At 39.1% G+C, this 22,012-nt stretch overlaps 1 protein-coding gene and 1 pseudogene across 12 annotated transcripts in view; both read left to right on the forward strand.

Moving 5' to 3' along the window:
* AIM2 (absent in melanoma 2) overlaps nt 1–22,012 on the forward strand; it is a 110,045-nt gene that overhangs the window by 75,093 nt on the left and 12,940 nt on the right. For 3 of the 12 annotated variants that reach the window (XM_055112817.2, XM_055112819.2, XM_055112827.2), the window contains one exon: nt 5,769–5,871. The exons of 5 other annotated variants lie outside the window; for them this stretch is intronic. The gene's annotated coding sequence lies outside the window, so the exon portion shown is untranslated. Of the gene's footprint in view, nt 1–5,768; nt 5,872–12,208; nt 12,373–20,569; nt 20,845–22,012 lie in introns of those variants that run through there. 4 more of the 12 variants (XM_063598923.1, XM_063598925.1, XM_055112832.2 and 1 more) reach the window with 3 other exon arrangements.
* LOC100977594 (cell cycle checkpoint protein RAD1-like) lies at nt 15,707–16,345 on the forward strand (annotated as a pseudogene).

A 22,012-nucleotide genomic window follows, 5' to 3' on the forward strand; every position in this document is an offset into this window, starting at 1 on the left:
TATCAGGTCTCAGAGACTACACAGTTACAAGACTTAACGGTTTGCCTGAGACTGGGGCAGAATTCAGACTTTTCTGTCTCCTGCAGTTCAAGAATTCATGCCCTTGTAGGGGTGAAAGAGAGGTAGGGATCTACCTACTTCCCGACTTTATTTTCTTTTTTACAATCCCAGATTTTCTGTGCCTTGGAGCTGCCTAAATCTCAGAGCAACCTAATGAGTAGGAAATCACCTAGATCACAAGCAGGTGATAATATCGAAGGATGAAGGGAATACTTTTTGTTTGTTTTTGTCACTAAAGGCCAGTTTAGTCTCTGTATACCCCCCATTCCCCCCATCATCCTTCACCCTCAGGGAATGAAAGTTACCTCTAAGTCTTGAAGCAGCCCATGTCATACCTGTGCTCTTCAGCCTGCTGGTACCTACAAATAGTTACAGGCATTCTTCTTCTGGTTGGTCCCAGCTCTGAGTCTACTGAGCCATGGTGTGTCTGCCTTGAGAGTGCCTTTTGCAATTCTGCCTATGATCATACCTCAGGAAAGAAATGGCAAGCCACAGAAATTATGAAAAGTTTAGAGAGGCAGTCTTACAAAGAAATAAATTTAAATTGTCTCTTAAAGCTGGAAAAGGAGCCCGTGGATATATACAGCACCAAAATCCATAAAATTTTTAAAATGAAAATAAATAGCAATTTATTTATTAAATACTATATTATTATTCCCCTGGTATACATGACACATCCAACATTTATTAAGCTCAGACTATGAGCTATTCATTGTGCTAGGTGATTCACACATTATCCTGTTTCTCTTCACAACATTACTGCAAGATAGGCATTATATTTTTATTTTACAGACAAGAATCAGAGAGAGAGAGGCTAAGTAACCCTCCCAAGGCCAACTAGCTAGTGAATGAAGTAGGATTTGAAGATGCATTAAAAATGTTTTAAGTGTCTGCTTTTTCTGCTACACAAAGTTGCCTGTCTTGAAGCACAAAGGAGAAGGCTGGGACAACTAATTAAAGAAGGATCTTTTCAGCCTACAGTAGCATTGTGTTTATGTTGAATCAGGAACCAGCACCCTTTTCTCTGGTAGTGGAGTCATCCCAAAGCCCAGATGTACTCTACCAAGACAGCTTATAATCTGGCTTGTGGTAACGTGAGATTTTATGAAAATGGACCTTTATTATGTGATGTCTCAAATTTTATTGAGATTTAATATATGAGACCCTAGTCTAATTCCATACTCTTTGCAATTTCTTCTCAATTTGATCCCTCCTTTCACTATAATATCCCTGAAATGAAAATGAACATCCATAGTCACCAGTATAAAGCATGGAATTGAAATTTTGAGGCTCTCCTTTTCAGTGATCTTACCTTCTTAGGGAACTCTTGATAATATACAATGTATGATATTGCCAATTAAGAGACTAAAATGTTAAATACTTCTAACCACTACAGATTTCCAAGCATCCTTTATAATATTTTAAGAGTATTTTTTTTCACTTCAAGACAAACGTGGTACCTTAAAATTCTTAATTTACATACATTTTCTATATCAGACAGAGTAAACTAGGTATCTTTCAGCAAAGGAGGAAGGTCCAGAAAAAAGTGCAGAACATAGCAGAGAGCATTCTTTTTTTTTTTTTTTTCTTTCTTTTTTTTTTTTTTTTTAATTATACTTTAAGTTTTAGGGTACATGTGCACATTGTGCAGGTTAGTTACATATGTATACATGTGCCATGCTGGTGCGCTGCACCCACTAACTCGTCATCTAGCATTAGGTATATCTCCCAATGCTATCCCTCCCACCTCCCCCCTCCCCACCACAGTCCCCAGAGTATGATATTCCCCTTCCTGTGTCCATGTGATCTCATTGTTCTCAGTAAACTATCGCAAGAGCAGAGAGCATTCTTGAGCACGTAGCTGGGGAAACAGAGGTAACAGCTGTCACATAAGCAGAGGGCCTGTAGGCCGGGGTGGCAGATACAAGGTCTCAATGTTCTTACTTCACCTTTCTCTTCCTGAGCCCTCAGTACTGAGAATTCATAGCTCAAGTACATGCAACCAATACCAAATTGATTCGAGTTGACATTTATAACAAAAACTATTTTCTGTCATGCTTTATTTTTTTTCCTGCCTCGGGGAAATGGCTGAATCATTTCACAAATCCCTTAGGATACAGAGACAGAGAGAAGGGATAGATTTAAATGTTTTCTTCCTTTTGATTTAGACTGACTATAATGCTTGATGATAAAGCATGTACAACAAAAATAAACACTTTCCATAATTATATTAATTTACGGATAGCAATGAAAATGATCTGAAGGGATTTCTGCAGAAGAGTTAATACCTGTAGTGCTTCTCTCTCTGGATGATGGGATTATGAGTGTTGTTCTTTGTCTGCTTTTGTTTGGCTACATTTTCTGGATTTTTTTTCAGTAATGATTTAAATTGCTTTTGTAACAGAGACAAAAAGAAATGGGCTTAATAAAAGAAATAATAATTTTTTTGATATTCGGGGTTTTTTTTTACCTTTTTCGCATAAGCAGCCTAGACTAAGAATAATTGGCCCCAAATAAATTAGACATACAAAGCAAAAAAGTAAAATGACATTCTCAATTTTGGAAAGTTGATTTTTAAAATGTAAATCTTCATAAATCATTGCAAAAAATTTGTATGGTATGTCAAGTTACCAATACTTAAAAAAATTCAGTGAGAACATTTGATTTCTTTTCTTTTCATTTTTTCTTCGGAGACAGAGTCTCGCTCTGTTGCCCAGGCTGGAGTGCAGTAGTGCAATCTTGGCTCACTGCAACCTTTGCCTCCTAGTTTCAAGCGATTCTCCAGCTTCAGCCTCCCGAGTAGCAGGGATTACTGGTGCACGCCACCAAGCTCAGCTAAGTTTTTATATTTTTAGTAGAGACAAAGTTTCACCATGTTGGCCAGGCTGGTCTCGAACTCCTGACCTCAAGTGATCCACCCACCTCGGCCTCCCAAAGTGCTGGAATTACAGGCATGAGCCACCACACCTGGCCTTGATTTCTTAAAATTGTTGAATACTGCATACAGAATACTTTTAAGCACATGTTTAAGGTGTAAAAGTACACCAGCTCAATGAATAGCTATGTACCTACCACCCAATTTATGAAATATTAGTATTAGGTTGGTGCACAAGTAGCTGTGGCAGTTGCCATTACTTTTAAATGGGAAAAACTGCAATTACATTTGCACCAACCTAATAGAGTGTTATCATTATTTCTGAAGTTCCCGTCTGTCCTCTGGTTCTAGCCACTTTCCAGTTCCCTGAAGTTACGACTAAATTTTGTGTCTTATTATCTCTCTGCTTTTCATTTAAGTTTTATAACAATGAACAATATATTAAGTTTTTACACATTTTTATAATTTAAATATGCCAGGCGCAGTGGCTCACGCCTGTAATCCCAGCACTTTAGGAGGCCGAGGCAGGTGGATCATGAGGTCAGGAGATCGAGACCATCCTGGCCAACATGGTGAAACCCCATCTCTACTAAAATACAAAAAAAAAAAAAAATAGCCAGGCGTGGTGGTAGGCACCTGTAATCCCAGCTACTCGGGAGGCTGAGGCAGGGGAATCACTTGAACCTGGGAGGTGGAGGTTGCAGTGAGCCGAGATTGTGCCACTGCACTCCAGCCTGGTGACAGAACAAGACTCCGTCTCTCTCTCTCTCTCTCTGTATATATATATACACATACATATATATGTATATATATATTTTCTAAATAAATAAAACGTTATATACATTTCTCTGTAACTTGCTGATCTTCATTATGTCATAACTGCAGTTCATTTTCACAGCTGTAATGTATTCCAGCACATGAGTATCCATGAATATGCCACAATTTATTTGTCCCTTTGACAGGTTTCCCCGTTTTTTGGCTTTAACAGTGCTGCTAAAAGTTTTGCTGGGACTGGGAGTGCTGTGTCATAAGATGTATGTGTCTTCAAAATTAATAGATAATACAGCATTATGTTCCAAACAAGTTGTATCTCCCTATGCTACCAGCAGTGAATAAGATTTGTTCATCTGTAAGAAATATTAAATCCAATTTTTCTCCCAGAATTCAGTGTGTTCTGGCTACGTCACTGCACTGACCCTCAGGAAATTTAGATGCCTTTTAATATTGTATAGCTGGGAAGGGGAATTGAAGTATCATGCTAGATCTTGTAGAATTATATATATGCTGTCATTAGTACTTCTTTTCCATTAGTGTCATGAAGTTGCGTGTGTTTGTGTATTTGTATGGGTTAATGTGCTTTCAGTATTTTATTTATGCGAAATCAGAATGGTATGGGGTTAAGATTTCAGCCTCTGGAAGTAAAAGTTCTGGGATCAAATTATTTATTTATTTATTTATTTATTTATTTTTATTTATTTTGAGACGGAGCGTCACTCTGTCACTGAGGCTGGAGTGTAGTGGCGCAATCTTGGCTCACTGCAACCTCCGCCTCCTGGGTTCAAGCAATTTTCCTGCCTCAGCCTCCCAAGTAGCTGGGATTACAGGTGCCCACCACCATAGTCAGCTAATTTTTTTGTATTTTTAATGGAGATGGGGTTTCACCATGTTGACAAGGGTGGTTTCGAACTCCTGACCTCAATTGATCCGCCCACCTAGGCCTCCCAAAGTTCTAGGATTACAGGCATGAGCCAGTGCGTCCAGCCCCTGGGATCAAATTTTGACTCCTCTACTTACATCTTTGTAACCTCAGGCAAGTAACCTATCCTCTTTCCTCTGCATCTTGGTTTCTCTGTCTGAACGTAGGTACAATTGTTCCTATTCCCAGAGTTGTGGCTGGGCCTAGAGAATACTTAGGACATGAGGATTCACCTCCTTCTCCACTTCCTGACATGATGTTGCCTATGCTTCCCCACCTCTCCCACCTTACCCTTCACCGTGTTCTTCCTTGTCCTCAGAAAATAAGCTTTAACCTCCTTCAGTCTGATAATGTGGGCCTGGGTCCAGAAGAGGGGCCAGTCTCTAATCTGTGTAATTGCGGAGTATGTTTTTGGAGTTTAACTTATTCATAGTTAGGGCTAAAATTGTTATCTGCTATTACAAACTCCTGCTGCATATATATATTTATAACATTTAGGCCATCTTCTACATATTATGTAGTAACTTAATTGTTTTCAGCTTATGCAACATGGTGAATCATTTCCTGAGTCACTTTGGTGGTTAGTCTCTTAGTTTTGCATGTTCAGATAATATTTTCATGTTTTACTGCTAAAATTGTGAATAGTCATTTATTTAAATGAGTTTATATATTTGTTTCCTACAGTAAATATCAGGAATTAGAATTGTTAGGTTATAATTGCCCTCTTTTTTCAGTAATTTTTAATTCATGATAAGATGACTCACCTAAGGATTTCACTTAATTGTTTTTTTCCTTAATTTGAACATTAGAAATAGGGCTATGTTTAGGGTGTGTGTGCCCTTGGGCAATCACCCTCTGTTTCCTGTGGCCCTGCTACATTGCTAACTTCAGTGGATACCATTTACTTTCTGTTTTGTGTGTCCTTGAGGCCCCTTTCATGCTAGAACATTTTTATAGGTGACAGCAGTTTAAGCATCCACATTCTAAGCAGGCCCTTTTCAATAGAGAGGGACGAAGCCACCATTTTTGCTTTGGCAATTGCTGGTGTGCCAGTGAACACACACACACTCATAACATTTGTTACCACATCCTTTACACATCACCCCCTGAGTTACTCTCCAAATACCTTCCCCCAAGGGCATCCAGAGGGCAGGACTTCAGCTGGCTGCCTTGATTCATCCCATCCTACAGATTGCTCTCAACACAAGAGATGATCAGGATAATGTAACGATTGCACTTTGTAAGTATATAATTTTATTCATTGTCACCAGTTACATGCTGGCCATCCTCAAGCATATAAGATAGTCTTGTAACTTGTGAATCTTCAGAAATCAGAGGAGTTTCTCCTCCTCTTCACTGCTGACAGTAGTCAAAAGGGACCCAGCCTAGAATAAGTAAAGGGAAACGCAGAACCTGCCAAAGCACGTCGTGACAAGCATGTCATTGTGGACTGACTCTACCCAGCATTTTTTCAGTGATTGTAATGCCACACATGGCTTTAAGGTATTAATAGGATTGGACACAAGCTTTTCTGTCCTCTACACTTATAAGACCAAGAATGGCTAAATATAAAAAATGTAACCTTTATCCTATCATTCTCTTTTCTAGCTGTATTATTTGTTACTTTATTAAGTAACATTTAAAGTTATTTGTATTAATTATTTTTACCATTCTCAGGACCATACAAGCCAATTTCTACAAGACTAGCATTAGGATTGAGGTTTCTCATTTAATGGTGATTCATCTTTCCCACATACAGCCTGCCCCTTCATTCTGATGTTTCCATTTCAGCAAGAGACTGAAAGGGAAAGGAGGTCAATAGGAAGTTACTCAGGAAGAAGAATACCAGGAGGGAGTGATGGTGCTGAACACAAGGGAGCCATTTGAGGTGGAATCTTTGAAACTCAGACACTTTATGCTGATGTGGTAGAGGTTGCTTAGGGAAAGTCTTTAGCATCAGTGTAAAAGACAATTTTAACTCAAAGAACAATCAAAAATTATTTCCCTGATGGTTTGCTAGAGTCAAAACATGCTTACGCATGTTTGATGCTGACTCTGACGGAGGGATCTGTGTCTCCAGTTACCATGTCAGGAGACTAGACAAACAGTTCATGGTAAAAAATAAAAGACAAACGAATAACCTCCCAAAAACAACCTTGTAGGAAAAATAGTAAGAGTCTTCACCTTAAGGTAAAGTTTTGGACTTGGTCTGAAGTGTCCATAGAAGGCATTTAATTAAACATTTTTATTTAGAGATAGAAACAAAAACAAAAATTGAAAGGCATGGAATTTTAGTGGCGTGATGACAATTACAATGACAAAATTATGAAATGTGAAGCAATCACACGCTTTCTAGCAGCATGCGAGAGAGACTGATTCATGGACTTTAAAGTCATGTATTATTTTTACATTCTGGTATATTTTTGCACTTTATACTCACATCTTTTTCTGGTGTATGTATCTTTACACTGCATTCCTGCACTTTATTTAAAGTGACAGTATTTGTGAATATGACTGAAGTTAAGAGTTGAATGTTGTCTTATGTTGGGTCCCCAAGAAACAGACTGTTAGATTTGCCTGCAAGAAGTTTATTAGAGGGTGCTCTTGGGAACACCTATAAAGGAGAGAGGGAAACTGGGTTGGGCAGAGGGAGAAGTTAAATTGCAGTGAGGGCTGCAGCCAATCCCCCTGGGAACCCTAGAGCTGGGATGGCCTCTAGTTATGCCTAAGTGAGGCAAGAAGGCTGTGACCTTGAACCTCCTCATAGACCCTAAATCCTTGGCTTCAGGCTTTCTCCATGGAAGGATGCAACCTTGGGGAAGGCAGTTCCCTTCAGCATAGGGCAGTCCTGGAACACAGACTCAGGTGTCAGCTGTAACACTTCTAGCAGCTGGGAAAATAGGCACTTTGGTTGTCTGGTTGAAGGGTCTAGGGTCCAGTTACTGAAAACAAATAGTTACTGAACTAAAAACCGATAGAATAGGTAGGGCAGAGATGAAAGAGCAGTGATTTATGGAAAGCTTAGAAGAATAACTTCGTCGTAGGAAACCATGTGTATATTCTTATGATTGTGTGATTCTGGGACTCAGGGTACGTGTTTTGAGTGGCCATTTTTGTTTTGACTGGTACATAATTTAAAGAACTAAGCAGAGTGATCCTGTGTTTGTTTGTTTGGTTTTGCATTCAGCTATCCTGAGAGTAAAGGAGTGAAACTAGGAAAGAAACTTCTTAAGGAAGAACCAGATAGTGAAACTAAGCAGGGGAGCCTGTAGGTAAGGGGATTGAACAAACAATCCAAAACAGGGGCTTCTTTAAGCAAGTGACATGCTTTATGTCTACCTTCTGTGCTTCTATCCTGATCTACCTTGGTTTTTATCCTTTTGGTTATGGAGTTGAACTTCTTCATCTTGCCACCAGGAGGCAGTGTTTTTTAGTGCTTAGGAGGATGTGCTTTGGCTACACCAGATGAAGTTCAAATCCTATTTCTACCATTCACTAATTGTATGACCTTAGTCCATTCACAAACACCGCTAAGCCTCTATTTTCTCATCTATAAAATAAGAATAATGACGGTACTCACTTTGCAGGATTGTTAGGAATATTAAATTGAAATAATGCTTGTAAGCACCTAGGTCAGAAGCTCACAGCTCGTCTCACTTGCCAGAAATGGTCTCTTTTTCCATCTCATACAAATGACAGTCCTTAACCAAGTTTTCTTAAGAAATTCGTCAGTGTTTTCTTTGAATAAAGTATGAAGGAGGGAAGTAAGATGTAATGGGTTTGGTGATGAACTAAGTTAAAATGTGAAAATGGAGATACCTGTGAACACAGCTGCTCTTAGTCATTGTTTCAGTCCATTTTGTGTTGCTTATAACAGAATACCTGAAACTGGGTAATTTATAAAGAAACAAAATGTATTTTTTACAGTTCTCGAGGCCAAGAAGTTCAAGGTTGAGGAGCCCATCTGGTGAGGGCCTTCTTGCTTGTGGGGACTCTGCAGAGTCCCCAGGCAGCAGAGAGCATCACATGGAGAGGCAGCTTAGTGAGCTAGCTCAGGTCTCTCTTCCTCTTCTTTTAAAGCCACAAGCCCCACCCCATCATAAGCTATTAGTCCATTAAGCCATTAATCTATTCATGAGAGCAGAGCCCTCACGACTCATCACCTCTTAAAGACCCCACCTCTCAATATTACCACATCAGGGATTAAATTTCAACACGAGTTTTGAAGGAGACAAATATTTAAATCATGTCAGACATCAATACATAGAAAGAAAAAGCTGCAGTTACTTAGACACTGCAGTTTCATTGAAGCTGGTTCTTGGTGGAGGAACATCATTTGCCTCCATGGAGGCATATGTTTTGATATTGAATTGGGGAAAACCAGACTGAAGCTGTAAGTCATGCCCTTGGCATTATGAAGCAGCAAACATCGGGCCCAGCTGACTCATGCAGCTCCTGAATCCTGGCATTCCTTCCTCTCATGGTTCTAAGGCATGTTCTTTTATTGAAAAAACTTCTTGGCCACATGTTCAGGAAGATGTAGGATCCAAGTGTCAGAGACATAACTTTTGTGTCTCACATCTCACAGTCACATACCTCAAAGCCATTTTCCAGAGGCAGTTCAGTCACCCCCAGACCTCAAGGAGGCCTGATAACATCAAAAGCATCCTGTGCCTCATCTATGCCTCTTCCTCTTTTTCTGTCCACCCGATGTTCCACCTAGAGACTCAACTTATCACCAGTTATATTAAATCTTTCCACTATTTTGTAATTTCCCTTCATCTACTTTGTTAAATGAGAAACAGGAAAGAAGCAAGAATAAACTGAAAATTTTTTAATTATGCAAAAAAACTTAGGGATCAAAGGATCTCTGGCAATGCAGAAATCTACCAAACTCTGCCACTTATCACTATTACATTAAAAAATAATAGACTTGGCTGGGCACGGTGGCTCACAACTAATTCCAGCACTTTGGGGGGCCAAGACAGGCGGATCACTTGAGGTCAGGAGCTCAAGACTAGCCTGGCCAACGTGGTGAAACCCCATATCTACTAAAAATACAAAAATTAGCTGGGCGTGGTGGTGGGCACTTGTAATCCAAGGTACTCCAGAGGCTGAAGCATGAGAATCGCTTGAACCCAGGAGGCAGAGGTTGCAGTGAGCCGAGATCACACCACTGCACTCCAGCCTGGGTGACAGAGCAAGACTCCATCTCAAAAAAAAAAAAAAAAAAAAAAGACTTTATCTAGAATAAAGAAAAAGCCTGGCATTGCTTTTTATAACACACAGATGGCATCATAGTGTATTAAGAATTTATTAATAATTGATTAATATAAATGGTGGGTTATAAATACCAGAATCATCCTCCTGATCCCCCCATCCTTGTCTTCAGGTATACTTCCACAGTTCAGCACAAGTATGGTTCCTTCCACTGACACTTAAAGGTTAACTTAGTCTCAGCCATGGTGATCATTTTTATTTTTTTATCACAACCTCACCTGACTGCCATCATCCTTACCATCACCCTGACTCAGCCCTATCACTAGCATTGTCAATATAAAGGACATTGAGTAGTGTAGGGGTCAAGGAAAAGCGAAGAAGTAGAGACTGTTGGGTTGGGAGCCTAGGTCAGTGGGAGAGTTGTGGTTCCATTAACAGTAAAAGGGAAGTAAGAATGAGAAAGTACTTAGAGTCCTAAGACAATCAATGATTTAGGATATGCAGAGGTTGAATTTTTCATTATGTATTTAAATAAAAATGTGTAGCACAAAGTTTCAAATGTACACTTGGAGTTTTAAGGTGGTGAGTCTTGGTGATTTGAGTTTGCAATTATTTTATACAGATTCAGTTTCTGCCCCTAAGGAGTTTACACTTCACTGAAAAAGGCAGACAAGACATTAGCCCTCATAAAACAATATATTGATAGTCATAATAATAATGGATAGAGTTTACTGAGTTCTTTCTTTCAGTTACTTTGCTTAGTGTTTTAAACGTGTAAACTCTTAATTTTCACAACACCTTCTAGGATTAGGGACTGACAGCCTTCAATAGACTAAGAGACTTGCTCAAGGCCACACAGGTTGGTGGAGCAGGGATTTTAACTTGCACGAGTGTGGTGCCCAAGCCTGTGAGTTTACTTCTTTCCACTTTATTGCTGTGATGGAAAGTCCTGGAGATGATGGGAAAATAAACCACAGGAGCACTTAACTCAGACTTGGGCTTGCAGGATTTGAATATAATTTTGGAGAAAGTGAGATATAAAGAAGGACCTGGGGGTGAGTAAGAATTAGCCAGATGGGGGAGGAGGATGAAGCAGAGGGCGAGGTATCTGCAGATTCACCTGGAGCCTAGTGTATGTGGGCAGAGGGAGGCCAGGAAGGGCCTTGCCCCAGAGCGCTCTGATGAGCTGGCCAACAGGAAAACAGAGGCAGCCTCATGTCACAAACAAAGCATCCATGTTTATGAGGTGGAAAGAGGAGAGACACTGACAATGAGGACAAAGATAGGTGGTTCAGAAGCTGGAAGAGCTTTAGGATCTATTCTCTGGCTTTTATTAATATTTTTGCCTCACCCTTGTTGCCTTTTTACCTGCTCCCTGTTTCAGTACATTGATATCAAATATAAGTAGAGCAAACCAAATTAAACATCATAGAATGATGAGTAAAATCTGGTGGAAGCAAATAATTATCTGTTGGATGTTTCCTAGATCTGAAACAGGATTTGCTAGATCTGAGCCCTATCCTTCTTTCCCCTCACACTCCACCACCAGCTTTATTGAGGTACAATCAACAAATAAAAATTGTATATTTACAGTATACAACGTGATGTTTTGATATTTGTGTACATTATGAAATGATAAAGTTAATAAACATGTCTGCCACCTCACATAGTGTGTGTGTGTTAGAACATTTAAGATCTACTCTCTTAGCGATACTCAAGTACACACTACGTCACCGAGTGCCATCTTCCTTGAAATACTCTTTGCCTTGCCTTCCAGCACTCCACCAGGTCTGGCTTCTTTACTCTACTGCTCTGACCTTTCTTTGTAAGTCTTCCTTGTTGACTCTTCCTCTTTAGCCCAACCACTTGCTGTCTGAGCTCTGCGTGGCTTGGAGGCCTGCCCCCTTCTCCTTCATGATGGCCTCTCCTGACAGTCTCATCCTGTTCTGCAGCATCAGCTGCCATCTGTATTTGGATGCTGCCCACGTTACTGTCTGGAGTTCTGACCTTTCGTCTAAGCTCCAGGCTCATATATTCAATTAAACATCTCCATTTACATATCTCTTGGGCACCTCAAACGCAACACCTCCACCGCTAAACCCACATTTTCCTTACTTACTTTGACCTACTCCTCCTTGGGTGCTCCCTGTCTCTGTAATGACACTATCATTCACCTACTTTCCTGAGCCAGAAATATGGGAATAATTCTGGAATCCTTATCTCTCTTGAATGAGTTTTTAGTGGCCATGTGTCACATTTGTGCCTTCCCAGAACCTTTTAAATAATTCACATATAATAATTCTCACGTCCCCAACTCAGAAGACAGGAGTCAGATTCTCATTTTTTTTTTCTTGCAGCCCAGATGGACACAGGTGACCTAGGCTTGCCCTGTCAGATGCTTCCAAGGGAGGCTTGATTTAGAAGTCATCAACATGAGAACCTGGCTCTCCATGGAGTTTCCATCTTGCTGATGCGGCTGGCTTCAGACATCTGGGTTTTAGGCAATAGCAGCAATTGCGAAGTACATACGGAGGTGGCATTTGTTCTGTAGATTTAGCAATTGCAGTGTAGTCAGGTCTTGGCATTATATGTTTAGGGAGCAGAAACAGTGAACTTATCCAGAATAGTTTTGTTGCCTGGTTTGGTATGTGTGTATGTGGGTGGAGGGAGAAGGTGTGGGAAACACATTTTTGTTTTTTCTGTGAGTTTAGTCTTGACCTTGTTCCTTCAGTCCTTCAGACTCTCCAGTGATCTCTGAGGGATGTGTGTGTGTGTCTGTATGTGTGTGTGTGTGTGTGTGTGTGTGTGTGTGTATTTCAGACAGGGTTTTGCTCTGTCACTCAGGCTGGAGTGCAGTGGTTTGATCACCACTCACTGCAGCCTCAAACTCCTAGACAATCAAGTGATCCTCCTGCCTCAAGCTCCCAAGTAATTGGGACTACAGGCATGTGTCACCAAGCCCTGCTAATTTTTAAAATTCTTTGGAGAGATAAGGTCGCTGTTTTTTGCTCAGGCTGGACTTGAACTCCTGGCTTCAAGCGATTCCCCCGCCTTGGCCTCCCAAAGTGCTAGAATTACAGGCATGAGCCACCGTGCCTGGCCTGGGTTTAATATTTTTAATAAAGTTTCTGTCTCCTTAAACTATCAAGGGAAGCTTATGTTGTTTGCAGTAGGAATCTTGAACAGTTCAAGATTGTTGCTTTCTCTCCAGTAGGAAGTCTAGCTGTGTTTTGAGCTGTGTGAAAGGAGAAGGGAAGGATGTGGTGAGCGAGAACCAGAAATAAGTGGGCTTGGAGGAGGGAAGGCCCTGCCTCTCCAGGGTTTTTTCATTTGATCACATTATATAGAATATATAAAGTATGTACAAATATGCCAAAAAGCAGGGCAGAGTGATGGAAAGAGAATTGGAATTTTAGAAAATAACCAGGTTTAAATTCTGACTCTACCACATACTAGCAGGGTACCCTTGAGCAAAGGACTTAACTTCTTTAAATTCTGTTCCCTCACTTATGGGTTTCAATTAATATATTTGCCACATAGAATGGTAGGGTTACATGAGATAGCCTGTGAAAAAGATCTCTCACTTATTGGCTTACTGGCTGAGTGGTAAAGGTTAGCTCTGTGTGCCAGAGGCAATTAGAGACTCTAGAGAATGCATCAATGATTGGTTATATATAGGTGGTCCATAAATATTGACTATTCAATTCCATTGGCCTAGAATTCCACTTTTTGTATTTCCACATGTTAAAACTCTTATTCCTTCTAATAGGACTAGTCCAAGTGCTATTGTTTTTCTCTAATTGGACTTTTCCAAATTCATTTAGCTGGAAGTAAAGAATTCTATTTCTGAAATATTATTATATTTTATCATAGGTCATATTTGGATTAATGGTGTAGAATGTAGATCCTTAGGATAGTATAGAATATAGATCCTTAGAATAGGAAGATACTTTGGTGAGTATTTAGTAGAGCTAAAATTTAGTAGAGCTAAATGGTATAGAATATAAATCCTTAGAATAGGAAGATACTTCAATGAGCATTTAGTAGAGCTATTTATGTTTTAAATTTATTTTCATTCAGTTAATATATTACTATTGATTGAAATTCAATAATATTACAAGGATGATAATAAAGAGTAGTCCCCTGCCTCATACCTTACCACTCCCAATTCCCACTCACTCAAGGCAACATTTTTAAATTTTTCGTAATATTGTTACATTCCTAGTTTTCAATTTTAGCCACTCCATTATCTATTGATTTGCTGCAATAGAAGATACAAATTTAGTTTTCTTACACCTCTTTTCTTACATTGTTGGAACCCTACATCTTACAAATACATGTACATCGTCTCTCTTCCCACTTTCCCAATATGGTCATTTCACAATTGTTGATTAAATCACTGTTTGGTGTTTTACATTACCATAACTATCTAAATAAAACTAATAGTTAAGCCATGTAGTATGTTTAGATTCCTTCTTTATGCATCTTTATTTTTTTCTGAAGTCAGTGACATATCTTTAATAATTTGTTCCATCTTGACATGCTTATTGCTAATTCTTTTAAAAGATCCAAAATAGTAAAATTTCTCTCAAAATAAATTCAGGTAATTTCTCTGCAACCACCCACTACCTGCAAAACTTACACGTATATCTCACACACTTTTTCCTTAGGAAATATTCTTTTTTGAGCTTTCCGTTCGCCTGTTTTGAACAAGTTTCAGTCTAGCTGTGTACAAGTCAAGGTTCAAGGGCTTCTGGTCACCATTATCCTGGGGTGACATCATCCTTGTGGACTGAATGTTTGTGTTACCCCCAAAATTCATATGTTAAAATCCTAACCCCTAATGTGATGATATTAGGAGGTGGGGCTTTGGGGAGGCGATTAGATCTTGAGGGTATGGGCTTCGTGAATAGGATTAGTGCTCTTATACTACGTGGGATAGTGCCCAGGGAGCACTTTCATCTCTTCTGCCATGTGAGGACACAGCAAAAAGCCATCATCTTTCTAGGTGTGGTGGTGCACACCTGCTGTCCAGGACTTAGGGTCCAGCTTTGGCAACATGGCAAGACCTTGCCTTTAAAAAAAAGAAAGAGAGAAAGAAAAGAAAAAAGATGGCTGTCTGTGAACCAGGAAGCAAGTCTTCACCAGGTACTGAATATGTTGGTACCTTGATCTTGGACTTCCCAGCCTCCAGAATTGTGAGAAATAAATGTGTATATAAATTGTTGTTTATAAGTCACTTAGTCTATAGTATTTTTGTTATAGAGGCCCAAACAAACTGAGACATGGAGATTCCTGAATAATTTTGTTCCTTCCTTACATGTACATGTGATTATTATAATTATCAGCTAGGTATAGAAGACTAGGCTGAAAATTGTTTTCCTCAAATGTTAAAGGAATTGCTCCACTCTCTTCTAGCTTCTAGTGTTGTTGTCAAGAATGCCAATTCTATTCTTATTCCTAATCCTCAGATATGATCTATTCTTTCTCAGGAAGCTTTTAGGATCTTCTCTCTCCTTGGTGTTTTGTAATTTTAAAAGCATGTGGCTAGAAAAAAAGAAAGACCTAAAAATCAATCATCTAAGCTCCCACATTAGGAAACTAGAAGAATAAGGGTAAATTAACTGCAAAGTAAGCATAAGAAAATACAGTTTTAAAAAATTAGAGCTGAAATCAATGAAATTGAAAACAAAAATTAAGAGTGCTTCACTGCCTCCTGTTTTCAGGGAGCTGGAGCTTACTTCCCCAGGGACTTGGCTGGGAAGGGCTCTCTAGCATCTGGGCCACACTGCAAAGGCTGGAGTATTTTAAGAGTTTACATGTCAGGAAGAGTCTGTTTACTTTTTTTAAAGTTAACTTAATTGTCCTTTTACTTTTTTTAAAGTTAACTTAATTGTCCTTTTACTTTTTTTAAAGTTAACTTAATTGTCCTTTTATTTTTGGATCAAGTCCTATGCCAGGGATTTTAACTGCACTTTGAATGTGTTACCAAGGTTATGGTAACCCTTGGATGCTATTTTTGGAAGAAAGACGAATGGTGACAGTCTGCAAAATCAATACTCAAGAGCCTGAGGAGCCTCTGGATTTTGACTTCTGCAGCACCAATGTTATTAATAAAATTATTCTGCAGTCAGAGGGGCTCTGAAGCATTTCCCAGATTGGATGTGACGACTGAGGTCCTACAGATTATCATGTCTCCTGACAAGCATTATTTCAGGTTATCTACTTTTGAAAATTTAGAAAGTTTGCAATTTGACTTCCAAAGATTTTTATGTGATGCAAGCATTTCATTGTAATCAGACCCAGGTCAACAGATTTTATTTCTTTGCTAATACCCTTTACAAAGACGTTAGTCCTATCTTGTAAGGTATTTTATTCACACAAATAACAGGATTTCTTTCATTATAGTATATTATTAGAATGAAGGGGGGCAAATATCTTTTGTGGAATATTACTGTTGCCCTGATGATGAAGTTCCTGAATCTGAGTCTTGAGTATGATGATTCACTGTGATATTTATGTGTACATTCATGATAAGTTGAGTTATCATTATGAGTATAAAAATCTTCATAATTTCTTATTGAATTTTCTGTAGAGAAGATGCATGGAGAAGATAAAAGCAAGGTCCCTGTACCCTAATAGTTATGTATTTTGTGAACAAATGCTTTCATGAAGTCATAGATTATCTAGTATTAGACTGTCCTGTGGCTCTGTCTTTTGAACTCATGGGAATCACTGTGAGCCAAGATGAATAAGTTATAGGTTCTATTCCACTTAAGTAAAACATTTCAAGAGTCTGCAGATTTAAAGTTTGTTGAAGGCATATCAGAACTGTTCTTTTGTTTATTTACTATTAGAAAATGCAAAGGCATATGGACATTGCTTATTAGTTTAAATGCCAGAGATTAGATATTAAAGCAGTGGTTCTCTAAGTGTTGTGTCAAGACCAACAGCATCAGAATCACCCAGGAACATGTCAGAAATGCTGGGGGTGAGGCCTAAAATCCGTATTTTTCACAAGCTTCCCCCAGGAAATTCTAATGCGTGCTAAAGTTTGGAAACCACTGTTTAAAGGATACATTTTTTAAAATTGGCGTTTAATTGCATTGAGGTGTTTGCTTTTACTTGTGATTTCTTTACAAAAGTTCTGAAATTGAGGCATCACTAAACAAGTCTGAACAATTCTTTATATGATGTATTTCTAAAGTATACCTTTTTAAGAAATCTATGGACAAGATATGAAAGTCTTCAGAGTCATAGATTTTCTCCTTATTCTTAAAACTATTCAATGCAGTACTTATTAGATACCTTTCGTTTGCTCATAAACATTTCTTGACCAAATCATTGTATTAAAAACCAATTAGTGGTTTCTTACAAGACTAAACATACTCTTATTATATCTTATTATACAACACAGCAATTGCATTCCTTGATATTTACCCAAAGTTGAAAAATTAAGCCCACATAAAAACATGCACACAGATATTTATAGAAGGTTTATTCATAATTGCCAAAACTTGGAAGCAACCAACGTGTTCTTCAGTAGGTGAATGGATAAACAGATAAATGGAGACAATGGAATATTTTTTAGTGCTAAAAAGAAATGAGCCATCAAGCCATGAAAAACCATGGAGGAATCTTAAATGCAGATCACCAAGTGAAAGAAGACAATCTGAAAAGGCTATATACTGTATGACTTCAACTATATGAAATTCCGGAAACAGCAAAACTATGGAGACAGTAAAAAGATCAGTGGTTGCCAGGATTTGTCGGGAGAGAGATGACTAGACAGAGAACAGAGGATTTTAGGGCAGTGAAACCACCCTGTATGATACTGTGAGGGTGGATACTCATTATACATTTGTCCAAACCCACAGAATGTACAACACCAAGTGTACCCTAGTGGCAACTCTGGAGTCTGGGTGATAATGATGTGTCATGCTCAGTCCACCCTGGTGGGAATGTTGATAATGGGGAGGCTGTGCATGTGTGAGGGAAAGGGGTATATGGAAACCTGTGCCTTCAGCTCAATTTTACTGTGAGCCTAAAACTGCTTTAAAAAATAAAGTCTACTAAAAAGAAAAAAACTGGAAAAAAATGCAAAGTGACATGCTTTTGTGTGTGTTCTTTCTCATTCATCAAATTCGATATTTATTTGATAACTTGCTTTTTTCTCCATTCGCTCTTGTTTAAATGCTTATTAGCTGGTTATTATTCATCGGGGCATAAACCTGTATATTTCTTATCTTTTCTCTCCTGTTTTTCCATTTTATTCTTTTCTAGGTATACTTTTAGAAAGAGCTCTTCAGCTTTATCACTCTATTAGCTTTAAAACTTTTCTGCTATCACATTTAGAAAATATATTTATAAAATCTCTTCTGTAATTTGTTCATTTTTTACAAGTATTAGCACTGTCTTTTTGTTTCATGGATGCAATGTCTTTTCTTATCTCTCTGATGACCATATATATTTCTTCTTCTACCCTCTGCTTTGTCCTTAAGTTCCTTCTTCTGATTTGTTTTCTGTTTTTTTTTTTTTTAAGTTGGAGGCTTTTCTGAATGTTATTTATATCTGTTTACTCATATTTAAGAAAGAAATGTCCATACATGTATACGCACAAAACTGACTTGAATTCTTTTTGCGTTGGCCTGGTTTATTTATGAGTTAGTTTAATTATAGGATTAGCACGAAAGGGCCTGAGTCTTTGTATTGGAAAACTCAAAATGTCAGTAACGGTGAGAGTTTTTCCCCTCTTGGGCCAGTTGCTACAGTAGGAGCCTCCAGTCTTCTGCTTACGGCATAAACCTTGCTGTCAGTACTCTAGAAGTCAGGGAGGAAAGGGCTTGGGGATCCCACTTTTCTCCATGAGACTGTTAACAAACCTCCTTTTTCAGCACAGTTGCCTCCTTTCCCTTCTGTGTCTTGTGTCACCAAGTTGGGTATCTCTCTGATTAAATTTCTTGGTAAAACAAAGCTGGACGATGAGTACTTGTCTCTCTGCCCCAGGTGCAGCAGTGTACCTGCTCCTCATTGAGACCACTTCCCAGCTTAATCACTTAACTCACCTTTTACAGGACCTGAAGCCTCAAATCAGTACGCCTCTCTGGGGTTGGTGCTTGTTGGGTTCTTCCTCAACAGGGAGCTTTCTCTCGCTTACTCAGTAGGTTACCAAATTCATACACTTCACATCTTTTTAATTCTTACATATTGTTCTCTTTGGTGTTCTTTCGCCTTGTGTGATCCACTCATTCATGCATTCACTCATTCAACAAATATTTTCTGAACACCTTCTCTGTGCCTGGCACTGTGTCAGGTGAAGTGGATGCAGTGAGCCAGTGGGCAGAAATCTCTTCCCTCATGTGCCTTACATTTTAGGAGCATGAGGCAGAGACTAAACAAACAAATGACATATACCATATGTCAGATGATGGTCAGTAACACGTGTGGGAAAAGATAATGTGGGGAAGAGGTAGAGAACATGCTGGTCAGAGAAGCCCCACAGATAAGGTGCTATTTGAGCTGAAAGCTGGCAAAAGTGTAGAAACAAGCCTTGCAGTAGAAAGTGAAGGAGGTCCTGCAGCTCTGGGCGGATTACCTGGGCATGGTTAGGTGCTCTTCCTCTGCTCCTTGAGCATCTTGAGCATGCTTTAATTATAACACTTATCATCATGTCCTATTGTGATTATTAAATCACATGTCTGTTTCCATGACTTGGCAGAGCCGCTCAACATCTGGAACTTTGTCTTATTAACTTTTATACTCTCAGAATCTAATACATCATATTAGATGTTCAGTGCATAATTGTTAATTCAATGAATAAGAAAGGAAAACCTCAAGTAAATTGCTGACTAGAATCAAGCCCTCAAGCTCTGAATTTAGGGTTAGGAGCCTGGGTTAGGAAGAAAGACTGTATATATGCTTTTGAGGCAAGCAGTCAGTGAGGGAATGAGGCATGATTACTTGCAGGTGGCTAGAAGCAATAAAAATGCGGTCAAAAAGGTTAGCAGAGGGATTGCCCCACTAGTAGATAGGAACTGTTACAACAGCCTGTGACAATGAAGACAGATTGCAAACTTCCTACTTAGGCACAGATGAGAATGTAACACAGAAGAAACTGGCCGCAACTGGTTAAAGCCAAGATGGTCGAAAACTTGGCTGACTGCTGACCCTTAGCTTCATTATGCCCTTAATATCATAAAACTTCCATGGGGAAATTCCCACTCCCATCATGCACCTGACGCCATGACAGTTCCGGATTAACCATCTTTAGTCAAGAAAATGGTGGCACCCTGATTCCGGGAATTGCCCGCCCATTTCCCAGAAAACCCCTCCCCTTGATTACAGAGTACTCCATACCTTCATTGTGCTTATTCATATAGTACGTGAACCACATTGCCTGTGACTCAATCTTTGAGTGCCTGCACTCCTCCCTTGAGGGTGTCGTTGGTTTTGCTCCACAATAAAATGTCTATACTTCCGCTTTGGTCTCATTTTCAGATTCTCTTATGCTTTGAAGACAAGAACCTGCACTGTCCTACTGGCAACACTTTTAGATACCCTCTGAGATCAGTGTGCTTGTTTATACCAGAAAAATGTCATCACCAGGCCCCTTAGTCACAAAGTGTATCAAGAAGTCATCTGCGGTCATTTTTTACAGTTTCCAGGCCACTTTCTGTTTCCAATCAGTGTAGTTCCTATGTGGCATGACTCAGATACAAGTTTCTATAGACATTTTCTTCTGTGGCTGCTAGTGAGAACCCAAACCAGCTCAGCCAATTAGAGCTCCAGTTGTCACTCCTACCCACACTGGGCCTGGGGGTGAAGGGAAGTGTTTATTAGAGGTACATGTGAATCCGTCCAGAAGTGTCAGAGTCTTTGTAGCTTTGAAAGTCACCTAGGTTATTTGGGCATGCTCTCCTGAGTCCTCTGCTAGTTAAGCTCTCTGAAAAGAAGGTGGCAGACCCGGTTTGCTGATCGCCCCAGGGATCAGGAGGTAAGCACCATAGAGGAGCTGGGTTAGAGACGAGAGACTTAACCGTTTCTCTGCTGAAAAAGACAACTGAGGAAAGGCCAGCCATGCTGTGCACACCTCTGAGAACCTGAACCTGCAAACATGGACATCAGCTCTGAAAGGATGGGTTCATTTCTCTTTTATTCACTTTAGCCATGTCCTCTGGTGTCTCTGAGCTGGTGTTCCTTAAGCTTCGGCTTCCTTTGGGGTTTGTCTATCAGCCTATTTGTAAGGCTGACTTTTATGCCAATAGCAAATACAAGCATTTTTTAAGTTAACAGATATTATGAAGTAAAATGCAAGTTTTTCATTTATAAGGCAACATAACTTCAGAGAAAACACTGAGTCAATCATATAAAATGTGATTAAAATGTGATTGTTATTATATAAGAGGGTTATAGGAAGATTAGCTTCTTATGGACAAGTAGAAAAGTAGGAATCATGCCAAGCTGATTGTCACAGTAGATATTCAACAAAGGTAGTGTCCTTCCTTGCTTTCATCAGTAGGATGGGGGCATTCGGATGGCTTTATCATTGCAAATATTTTTAATGTATTCCTTATTTTGAAAATGGTCCTGATAATAGTTTTAATTTTCACTCATGAACTCTACATGTATAAGTAGAGTTTATCCAGCGCTTACCAACATATAGGAAAAAACATTATAAGGCCATTAACAGTGATAGTTTAGAATTTATTAACATTGACTCTACTGATGGGGGTATTCAAGCTTCCCTAAAATTCACGATCAGTTATTTTCAGCTCATAAACATCTTTTCCTGTTCTTTGGCTTATTTCTTCCACTTTATATGTTGCTGCTCTGGAAGTCATTAATTGCTAATAATGTCAAACATCTTTTTTATGTTTATTGGATATTTGAGCAAATTGCTCATTCACATCTTTTGCACACTTTTCAAATAGACTGTTTATTGTTTTCTTATTGATACATGGTTCTCCATGTATTCCAAAAGCAAAACCTCTATTAGCTCTCTCTCTCTCTATATATATATATAGCAGGTATAGCCATATATATATATATAGCAGGTATCTGCCCAGTTTTTGCCTTGTATAATCACTTTGTTTAGTGTGTGTGTGTGTGCACGGATGTGTGTGTTTCCTACAAAGAAATTGAGAATATGCATGCAATCACAT

This window comes from Pan paniscus, chromosome 1, assembly GCF_029289425.2.
Source record: "Pan paniscus chromosome 1, NHGRI_mPanPan1-v2.0_pri, whole genome shotgun sequence".
NCBI lineage: Eukaryota > Metazoa > Chordata > Mammalia > Primates > Hominidae > Pan > Pan paniscus.